Below are 9,107 nucleotides of genomic sequence, written 5' to 3' on the forward strand. Positions count from 1 at the left end.
TAAAAACACACATATTAGTGTAAAAACTAGAGAAAAATAATGCTCAACATAAGGAAAGAATGCTTCGCATTCATATCACACAGGCACTTATCAACCGACCACCTTTTTCTTCTCCCTTGCATTCCATTGGTAGCTGTTTAAACCCATTTCTTCAATTAATTGAGGAGCCTCACCGGGGATCTTAATAGCTAAGGTACCTCCTTCTGTCGCATCCAAGAGTTGCTTTGTAATCGGATTCAGACCATTGTAAAAGGTCTGAACAATCATGCACTCCGGGAATCCGTGTTATGCGCACTTTCTCAGGAGCTCCTTGAACCTTTCCCACGTTTCAAATAGAGACTCCAATTCCAATTATACAAAGGATGACATCTTATTCCTAAGCATTGCAGATTTTCTGAGAGGGAAATAACGGCCAAGAAAAGCTTCTACTATCTCCTCCCATGTGGTAATTGATGCTCTATGTAATGAGTTGTTTCTTAACTTGAGTTGTTTCTTAACTAATGTGGAAGATGAATAGTGATATGTAGGACAAGATTCAATCCTCAAAAGTAAAAACAACAAGAAAGAGAGCACAAGTAAAGGAGAAGGTAAGCCAATCAATAAAAATGGGGTACCCGGATATTGTTCCGCCTAGGATAATCATTTCAAGTGAAAGAAACCTCTATTATGCTTCCTAATTAATGCAATAGTGAGTTGTGGAAATTATTCATTGCATAGTCCCAAATCTAAGGTCAACCATACCTAACTCTATACATGTCGCGGAAGAGAAATCGAACAATCTCAATACCTCGCACTCTTATAGAATTGCAATGAGCTCTAAGGATTCCAAATGATAAACCCTATTCCTATGTATAGACCTAACCCTTTGGTCCAGGTGAAAGATCCCTAGCCACAATTAAGCCCTAGATGCTAAAATCACTTCAAAGCTTCACTCTGTTGCACTCGCAACTAAGCCCCAGCAGAAGGTCATCCCTTAGCCCATTTACTCTACTATGGCCACAAAGAACTCTTCGAACGTGGAAGTAGGATAGATCACATCGGAGGAGAAAGGGGACACTCCGCTACCTCTCGACTCAGCCTCTCAACCCTCTCCAATCTAGCTTTGTCTAACTCTCATGGTGTGTCACTCATTCACAAGAGTTACCAAGAAAAACTCTCAACCCTAGTGTCACTCTAGGGGAGTCTTCATACAGTCAAGCATACAAGATTGGAACTTACAATAAACATCAATTAATTGAAAGCATAATAAAGAGATTAAATGAAACGAATACATCCTAAGGTTCACAAATACCCAAGTACCCACTAGGGGTTTAGCTCTCCATGGAGCTAGATACAATCAATGAAATCAAATGTAAAACAAAGCATCCATAGAAAACCCCCTCGTTAGTCGTGGCGATGGTCTTGTGGAGAGTCCTCTACTCTTCGCAAAGCTTCCTTTGTCCGGCTTAGGATACAACTCAGTGGATCGGTACCGACGAAAGCTCTCCCACTACACTTCTTCCAAACGGCGCGCGATGTCAGAGCCGTAGGACCTCTCCAAAGCCCTAGCCAATACCTCTCAAAACATTAGCCATAGGCCTCTCTCAAGTTGGGGATAAGATGGAGAAAAGAATACTGAAATCGGGGCTAAAATCAGCTTTTAAAGTGCTGGAATCGGGATTTCAGACACCCGTGTGGGCACCCCTATGGATTTTTCACACGGGCTTGTGGAATTTCCACACGCCAGTGTGGATTCTCTGTTTTCCAGTTTTTCCGCCGGATGTGAACAGTGCTGTTACAGTATTCTTGCTACGGTATCCTACTATAGTACTAACCAGAAATACTCCCGAATCCATGCTTTCATCGAGGTAATGCAAACGGGAACACGTTTACATTGTGGATCGCTTTGCTTCTTTAATAATGGACATGTTAGTGGAGATCTTGTTCTATATGCACAAGTCAGAATGCTTGAATGTGATTGCTTTCGTGCCCATCCAAATAGTTGTGCTAACTCGAATATGAGGAGGTTGGCACACATTCTTGCATCTCGAACCCGACCTATGTCTTCGCGTTTGAACCTTAGCAATATTTCCTCCAAATTGGTGCATTATGACCACATTGGCTTCTTTCTCTCATATTCGGCCTCACAACTCTACCTACATGAAAGTAACATAAATACACCCATATTAGCGTTAAAACCCGAGAAAAGTAATGCTCAACACAAGGAAAGAACATTTCGCATTCTTATCGCACAAGCACTTATCATTTGCATAAGTAAAAAATCATCTAAATCAATATATTCAATCAAACTTGTCTATATATGGAGCAAATGGGTAGTTGTCACTAGAGCAATCAACTAAACCCACAATGATCCTAGATACTAAATTAACTAATGATACAAATTAAATGTGGATGTGTGACATTGAAATTACAAGATAATGTGATCAATGCTTGTCTTTTCCGAATTTGTCCAACTTTAAAACATTACAAGATCATAATTCATGGTAATTACAATGAATACACTAAAGTTTCATAAAATTAATTCAAAGATATCATTACATCAACTTAAACATCAAGCTAAGTGAAAACAAAATACAAACACCAAATAATTAGAAGACATCTCTACCAATAATGGGCAATAGGCTCATAAAAAACTATAAGGGCCAATATTTTAATGATTGGATCCAGAACCTTAGAGTCTATCCTTATAAGCTAGTTGTTAACAAGACTAATCTGACCTCTTTCCTCGATAACTAAGAACTTAATGTCTATATGCTTAGACCTCAAAAAGATCATATTGTTGTTCAAAAATAAGACTTCTACTATATTAATAAAGGATAATCATAACAATCTCTTTATGACCATGACAACCCACAGTTCTTTAACAAAATTACGTAGTCAAATAGCATAATCTGATGCCTCATAAAATGCAATGAACTTCACCTAAGTGGTCGATCAAGTGATTTGTTGATTTTTGGTACTTCTCTAATGAAATATCACCACTAATCTCAATAAAGGCATAACTAGATATTGACTCTATCGGCCTCCTACACGTGACCATGTAGTCTTTCATGTTATGAAAAACCATTTTTGCAATAATCCAATGTTCTCCACCCAAATTACTTTTGATATTGTCCAAAGCATTCTCACAAGAAATGCTAGGCCAAGACGGGCACAAACATGTGCATATATAAGACTTCCTACTACAAATGCATAGGGAATATCTTTCATATACTTGAATTCAATTTCTCACTTCAGACTCTATTTTAAACTAAATTTATCTCCTATCCAAACAAGAATGTTGTGAGGTCTATAATTCTCTATGCCAAACCTTTGAAGTATTCTCTCGATACAACCCTTCTCACTAATACATTGCTGCACTAATGTAGCAGTTATAAACCAATGCAAAATGGCCTTAAAACCACTGCATAAGATCTATTTCAGCGAACTGGCAGCCGCTAAATATGTTGCCATTGCAATTGGTTATTGCAGCGGTTCTATACATCCTATTGCAGCGGTTTAACACCGTTGTCTAAACAGTTCCAATTGGCATTGGTTTTTGTAGCGGTTTTTAATTATGTAGTGGTTGCTTCATATACTGCAGTCATTTATTTTGCAATGGATATTTTATATATTGAAGTGGTTTCACAATACTTATTGCGGCGGTTTGTTAATACCTATTGTATCGGTTTTGTAATTTATATTGTAGCGGTTCTGTAATATCTATTGTGGCAGTTTGGTAATACATATTGCAGCGGTTTTGTATTATATGTTGCAGCGGTTTGGGAATAGCTATAGCAGCAGTTGTGTATAAATTACTACAATTGTTTCATCTAATCTATTGTAGCGGTTAACAATATCTCCTGAAACAGTTAATAAAATCCATTGTAGTGGTTTTGTAGTCCTGTACTATTTCACAAATAATAATTTTAATAATTCAATTCAATAAAATGCTAATATTATCAAACATCATCCTAAAATGTAATAAACACTTGGAGCCAACAACATCACATTAAAGTTGACAAAAATATTCAATAACATAAAAATTCAATGACAAAACTAGTTAATACAAAACAAGTCATCTTACATATTTTGGGATGAAACCAAATGAAAGTATAACTTCATTGTCCCTGTAATTATAAAAAATTAGTTAGTAAAAATAATAAGAAGAAACTTGTACGTACGATACATACAATTTTAATTAAGTAATATAATAATAAAATTTGTTAAAAGAAAATGATACTATAAACTATATTCCAACATAATGGCATCAACTAAAATGATAATTATTATAAAAGAATACCTGAGGTTCATGGCTACTAGCAGAGGATATCTTACGTGCACGTGTTACTTGAGTTGGTGCACTATTAGCATCTCTTGTTGAACCAAAATTCAAATTAAATGTTGGAAATTGGTTGATGTTCATTCCTAGAACCAAGCCTTGGAGCTGTGACATCATAGAAAGAAATTGTTGCTCACAGATGATTGCAAAGATGATTTATAATGTGCCAATTGTTCTTCCATTTATTTTTGTCATTTCTTTTTCATTTCTTCTCTTATTTCTTCTCTCATACTGTTCCTTCATGCCTTCAATAAAAATTTTTGAGAAACTTTTCTGAGAAGATTCATCACTAACTCCTTTACCTTTTCAAATCTATTGGTGTTGCACTTCCCCATACAACATAGCACGACCAAGTCGTGTCCCTCCCATCACCACAAAAAATGCATCAACAAATTGGTTTTCACTACTTTTTTGTGATTTGGACAACTTGCATTTGAGACTATAATAGAATAAAAACTTTGGTAAATATTTATTTTTGATGTATATTGATCATGTGTAAAACAAAATATCGCATTCCAAAATAATACTATAATTGCATATAAGTAAAAGGAAATCCTTACAATCTTGTCCCTAGTATCATTAAAGGACTCCTTATAGGTCTTGTTCGGTTGTTTTTTTGAGTTTCAATAAAAAAAAAAAGCAGTATTAGTTGGTACCTCATTGTTTTCATTTGCATCTTGCTGTTTTAATTCCACCCACCAAAAACAAAAAAACATAACTTTCAGTAGCAAGTCCTTGTATATGATCCAAAAAGAATCAAATCTAGCACCACACATAGCAATTATCATACCAACAAAAAAGACAATACAAACAGAAATAATTTCAAAAGAATACAAAATTAATTACATCGATGATACTAATAATAATAATAGGTATAGTGAAGGCAACCAAAATAATAGTAATCATGATAAGTGTAATCAAGTTAGCAAAAACATTCTTAGAATATCAATTTCAAACAAAAACATAATTTTCATTAGCAAGGACTTGTATATGATCCCCAAAAAAAGAAAAAAAAACAAATGTAGCACCACACATAACAATTATCATACCAAAGACAAAACAATAACAACTATTTTTTTATTCTATTATAGTGAAGGTAAATTCATTGATGATAATAATCATAATAGGTATAGTCAAGGTAACCAAAACAATACTAATCATTACAAGTGTAGTCAAGATAATCAAAACATTCCTAAAATATCTATTTTAAAATAATAAAAACATACGTACACTTACCATTTTGTTTTCATTGATGATACTAATAATAATAGGTATAGTCAAGGTAACTAAAACAATACAAATCATAATAAGTGTAATAAAGTTAACCAAAACATTCTTAGAATATCAATTAAAAAAATAAAAAAACATAATTTTTCACTAGCAAAAGAATTGTATATGATCCAAAACATAATTCATTGATGATAATAATCATAATAGCTCGACACAAAACAATTATCATACCAACAAAAAATACTAGACAATTATGAGTATTTTGAAAAGACCATAAAGTTGAATTCATTGATGATACTAAACATAATAGGTATAGTCAAGGTAACCAAAACAATATTAATCATAATAAGTGTAGTCAAGCTAATCAATACATTCCCAGAATATCAAATTTAAAATACAGAAAAAAACATATGTACACTTACCATTTGTTTTCTTATCCAAGCAAAACTCTTTTTGACCGCTGTATGCATATTAATTTGTCTCTTTCGATTATTTGCATTTATTTGGGTGATTCTCTACATAAAGATTTCCATTACTATTAGCATAGTTTGGAGAAAGTAGTTTTGACATTATAAAGCAATTAAAAACTAAAAATTTTTATACCTTTGCATTTGTTGAATTCCAATACTTCAAAAGTTCTTTGAATTTATTTTCTCCATTGTGTTGTGGGCGATTCAATATTCTAAGTTTATCAGTCTTATACTTATAGTAATGTTCTTTTTTCACCCTACACTTATATACTTTCCAATCATCTCCGATAGTTGCCAGAACCCACTTTTTGCCTTCTTGAGGAACTATGTATTTTTTTTTGCACAATGATAAGTGCTTGTGCGATATGGATGCGAAGCGTTCATTCCTTATGTTGAGCATTACTTTTCTCAGGTTTTAACACTAATATATGTGTTTTTATGTTACTTTTATGCAGATAGGGTTGTGAGGCCAAGTATGAAGGAAAGAAGCCAATGTGGATTACAATGCACCGATTTTGGAGGAAATCTTGCTAAGCTTCAAACGCGAAGACATAGGTCGATGTGAGGTGCTAGAGTGTGTGCCAACCTCCTCGTATTCGAGTTCGCACATCCATTTGGAGGGGCACAAAAGGCGATCACTCGGGCGTCCGACTTATGCACTAGAACAAGAGCTTCACAGCGTGCCTATCATTGAAGATGCAAGTGATCCGCGACGAGCGTGTGCAGTGGGAAATTATCCACGCCCGGTGGAAATTCCCCCGCAGGCGGTGAAGCATCCACGCCCGTGTAGTCGCCCGATTCGACCCTATTTAAAAAGCCGAATCAGCCCCGATTTTTAGTATTCTTTTCTCCATCTTTTCCCCAACTTGAGAGAGGGCTTGACTAGGGTTTCGAGGAGTATTGGCCAAAGGTTTTGGAGAGGTTCTACGGCTCCGACATCGTCATTCCTAAGGAAGAAGGTTGGTAGGGGAGCTTCCATCGAGGCGTATCCTATAGAGGACGAGGGAATCCTTGGGACGAGCAGTAGAGGACTTTCCACAAGACCATCGACACGACTATCGAGGGGTTTCTTTCATGGATTCATTGCTTTTTACATTCTATTTCTTTGATTGTACTTAGCTCCATGGAGAGTTAAACCCCTAGTGGGTACTCGGGTATTGTGAACCCTAGGATGTATTTGTTTCTTTAAAACTTTTTATTATGGTTTCAATAAATTGATGTTTATTGTGAGTTCCAACCTTGAATGCTTGATTGTATGAACATTTCCCTAGAGTGACACTAGGGTTGAGAGTTCTTGTTGGTAACCTTGTGAGTGATTGACACACCACGAGCGTTAGACAACGGTAGGTTGGAGAGGGTTGAGAGGGTGAGTCGAGAGGTACAGGAGCGTCCCCTTTCCCTTCCGGCGTGATAGATTCTACCTCCATTCCTAGAGTTCTTTGTGGCTATAATAGAGTGAATGGTCTAAGGGATGAACTTCGACTGGGGCTTAGTTGCGCGTGCAACGGAGTGAAGCGTTGAGGTGATCTTAGTATCTAGGGCTCAATTGTGGTTAGGGACCTTCCACCTAGACCAAAGGGTTAGGTCTATATTAAGGAAAAGATTTATCACTTGGAATCCCTGCAGCTCATTGCAACTCTATGCGAGTGCGAGATGTTTAGATTGTTCGATTTCTCCTCCGGGACATGTATAGAGTTAGGCATAGTTGACCTTAGATTTGGGACTATGTAATTAAGGATGTCCACGACTCACCATTGCATTGATTAGGAAGCATAATAGAGGGTTCTTGCACTTGAAACAATTATCCTAGGTGGAGCATTATCAGGGTACACCATCTTTATCGATTGTCTTACCCCCTTCTTTACTTTTGCTCTCTTACTTGTTGCTTTTACTGTTGAGAATTGAATCATTGTCACACTCATTATCATTGATCTTTTACATAGCTAAGAATCAAATTAAGTATTTTTATTCCCTACTCCCTGTGGATTCGATACCCAGCTCACCCGGGATTATTACTTGATAAACCCGTGCACTTCGGGATATACGCAAGGGGACCTTGTCAAGTTTTTGGCGCCGTTGCCGGGGAACTAGGCGTTTAGAGATACTTTGCACTTTGTTTTCTTAGCTATTTCACCATACATTCTATTTCATATCTTCTTATTCCATCATCGTTCGATTTTTGTTTTTCTTTCTTTTTAGTGCGGCTCAGTTATCACCCGAGGGAATCCCTCAATATTGATTGAAGGAGATCACGAGCTTGAAAGCATGAACTTAGAAGAAAAGGGAAAAGAACACTGTACAAACAGTCTAATTCAGCTGACTTGGAAGTAGAAGAATCTGAAAACATGGCAGAACAGAATGAGCAACTACGAACACTATCTGATTATGCCAGATCTTCAATATTGGGCACACAGTCGAGTATTGTACGTCTCCTGATTTGAGCTTAGAATTTTGAGCTGAAGCCGGCATTCATCCATATGTTGCAGCAGTCCGCACAATTCAACAGTTTGGCCGATGAGGATCCAAATAGTCATATAGAGAGCTTTCTCGAGGTGTGCGACATACTGAAGATAAATGGGGTTATGGATGATGCCATCAAATTGAGAGCCTTCCCATTTTCCCTAAAGGGGAGAGCGAAGCAGTGGCTACACTCATTACCTAGAGCATCGATTACTACTTGGGAGGAGATGGTAGAAGCTTTTCTAGCCCGTTACTTCTCTCCCAGAAAATTAGCAAAACTTAGGAATGAGATCTCATCCTTTGTTCAGTTGGAATTAGAGTCTCTATTCGAGATGTGGGAAAGGTTCAAGGAGCTCCTGAGAAAGTGCCCGCAACACGGATTCCCGGAGTGGATGATTGTTCAAACCTTTTACAATGGTTTGAACCCGAGTACAAGGCAACTCTTGGATGCGGCAACAGGAGGTACCTTAGGTAACAAGACCCCCAATGAGGCCCGACAGTTGATTGAAGAAATGGGGTTAAATAGCTAGCAATGGAATGCTAGGGAGAAGAAAAAGGTGGCCGGTCTCCATGAAATTGATGCAGTAACTTCATTGGCGGCCCAAGTAGAGAATTTGAGTAAGAAG

The 9,107-nt window shown here is 36.9% G+C and overlaps 2 non-coding genes across 2 annotated transcripts; one reads left to right on the forward strand and one right to left on the reverse strand.

Moving 5' to 3' along the window:
- The first annotated feature begins 277 nt into the window (after positions 1–277).
- On the forward strand, positions 278–384 carry LOC120268650. Its single transcript, XR_005538981.1, has one exon. It is a non-coding gene; the product is annotated as a small nucleolar RNA R71 (small nucleolar RNA).
- An 8,372-nt stretch (positions 385–8,756) lies between these two features.
- Positions 8,757–8,863, reverse strand: LOC120267049. Its single transcript, XR_005538381.1, has one exon. It is a non-coding gene; the product is annotated as a small nucleolar RNA R71 (small nucleolar RNA).
- Positions 8,864–9,107: the final 244 nt, after the last annotated feature.

Source organism: Dioscorea cayenensis, chromosome 1, assembly GCF_009730915.1.
Source record: "Dioscorea cayenensis subsp. rotundata cultivar TDr96_F1 chromosome 1, TDr96_F1_v2_PseudoChromosome.rev07_lg8_w22 25.fasta, whole genome shotgun sequence".
NCBI classification, from domain to species: domain Eukaryota; kingdom Viridiplantae; phylum Streptophyta; class Magnoliopsida; order Dioscoreales; family Dioscoreaceae; genus Dioscorea; species Dioscorea cayenensis.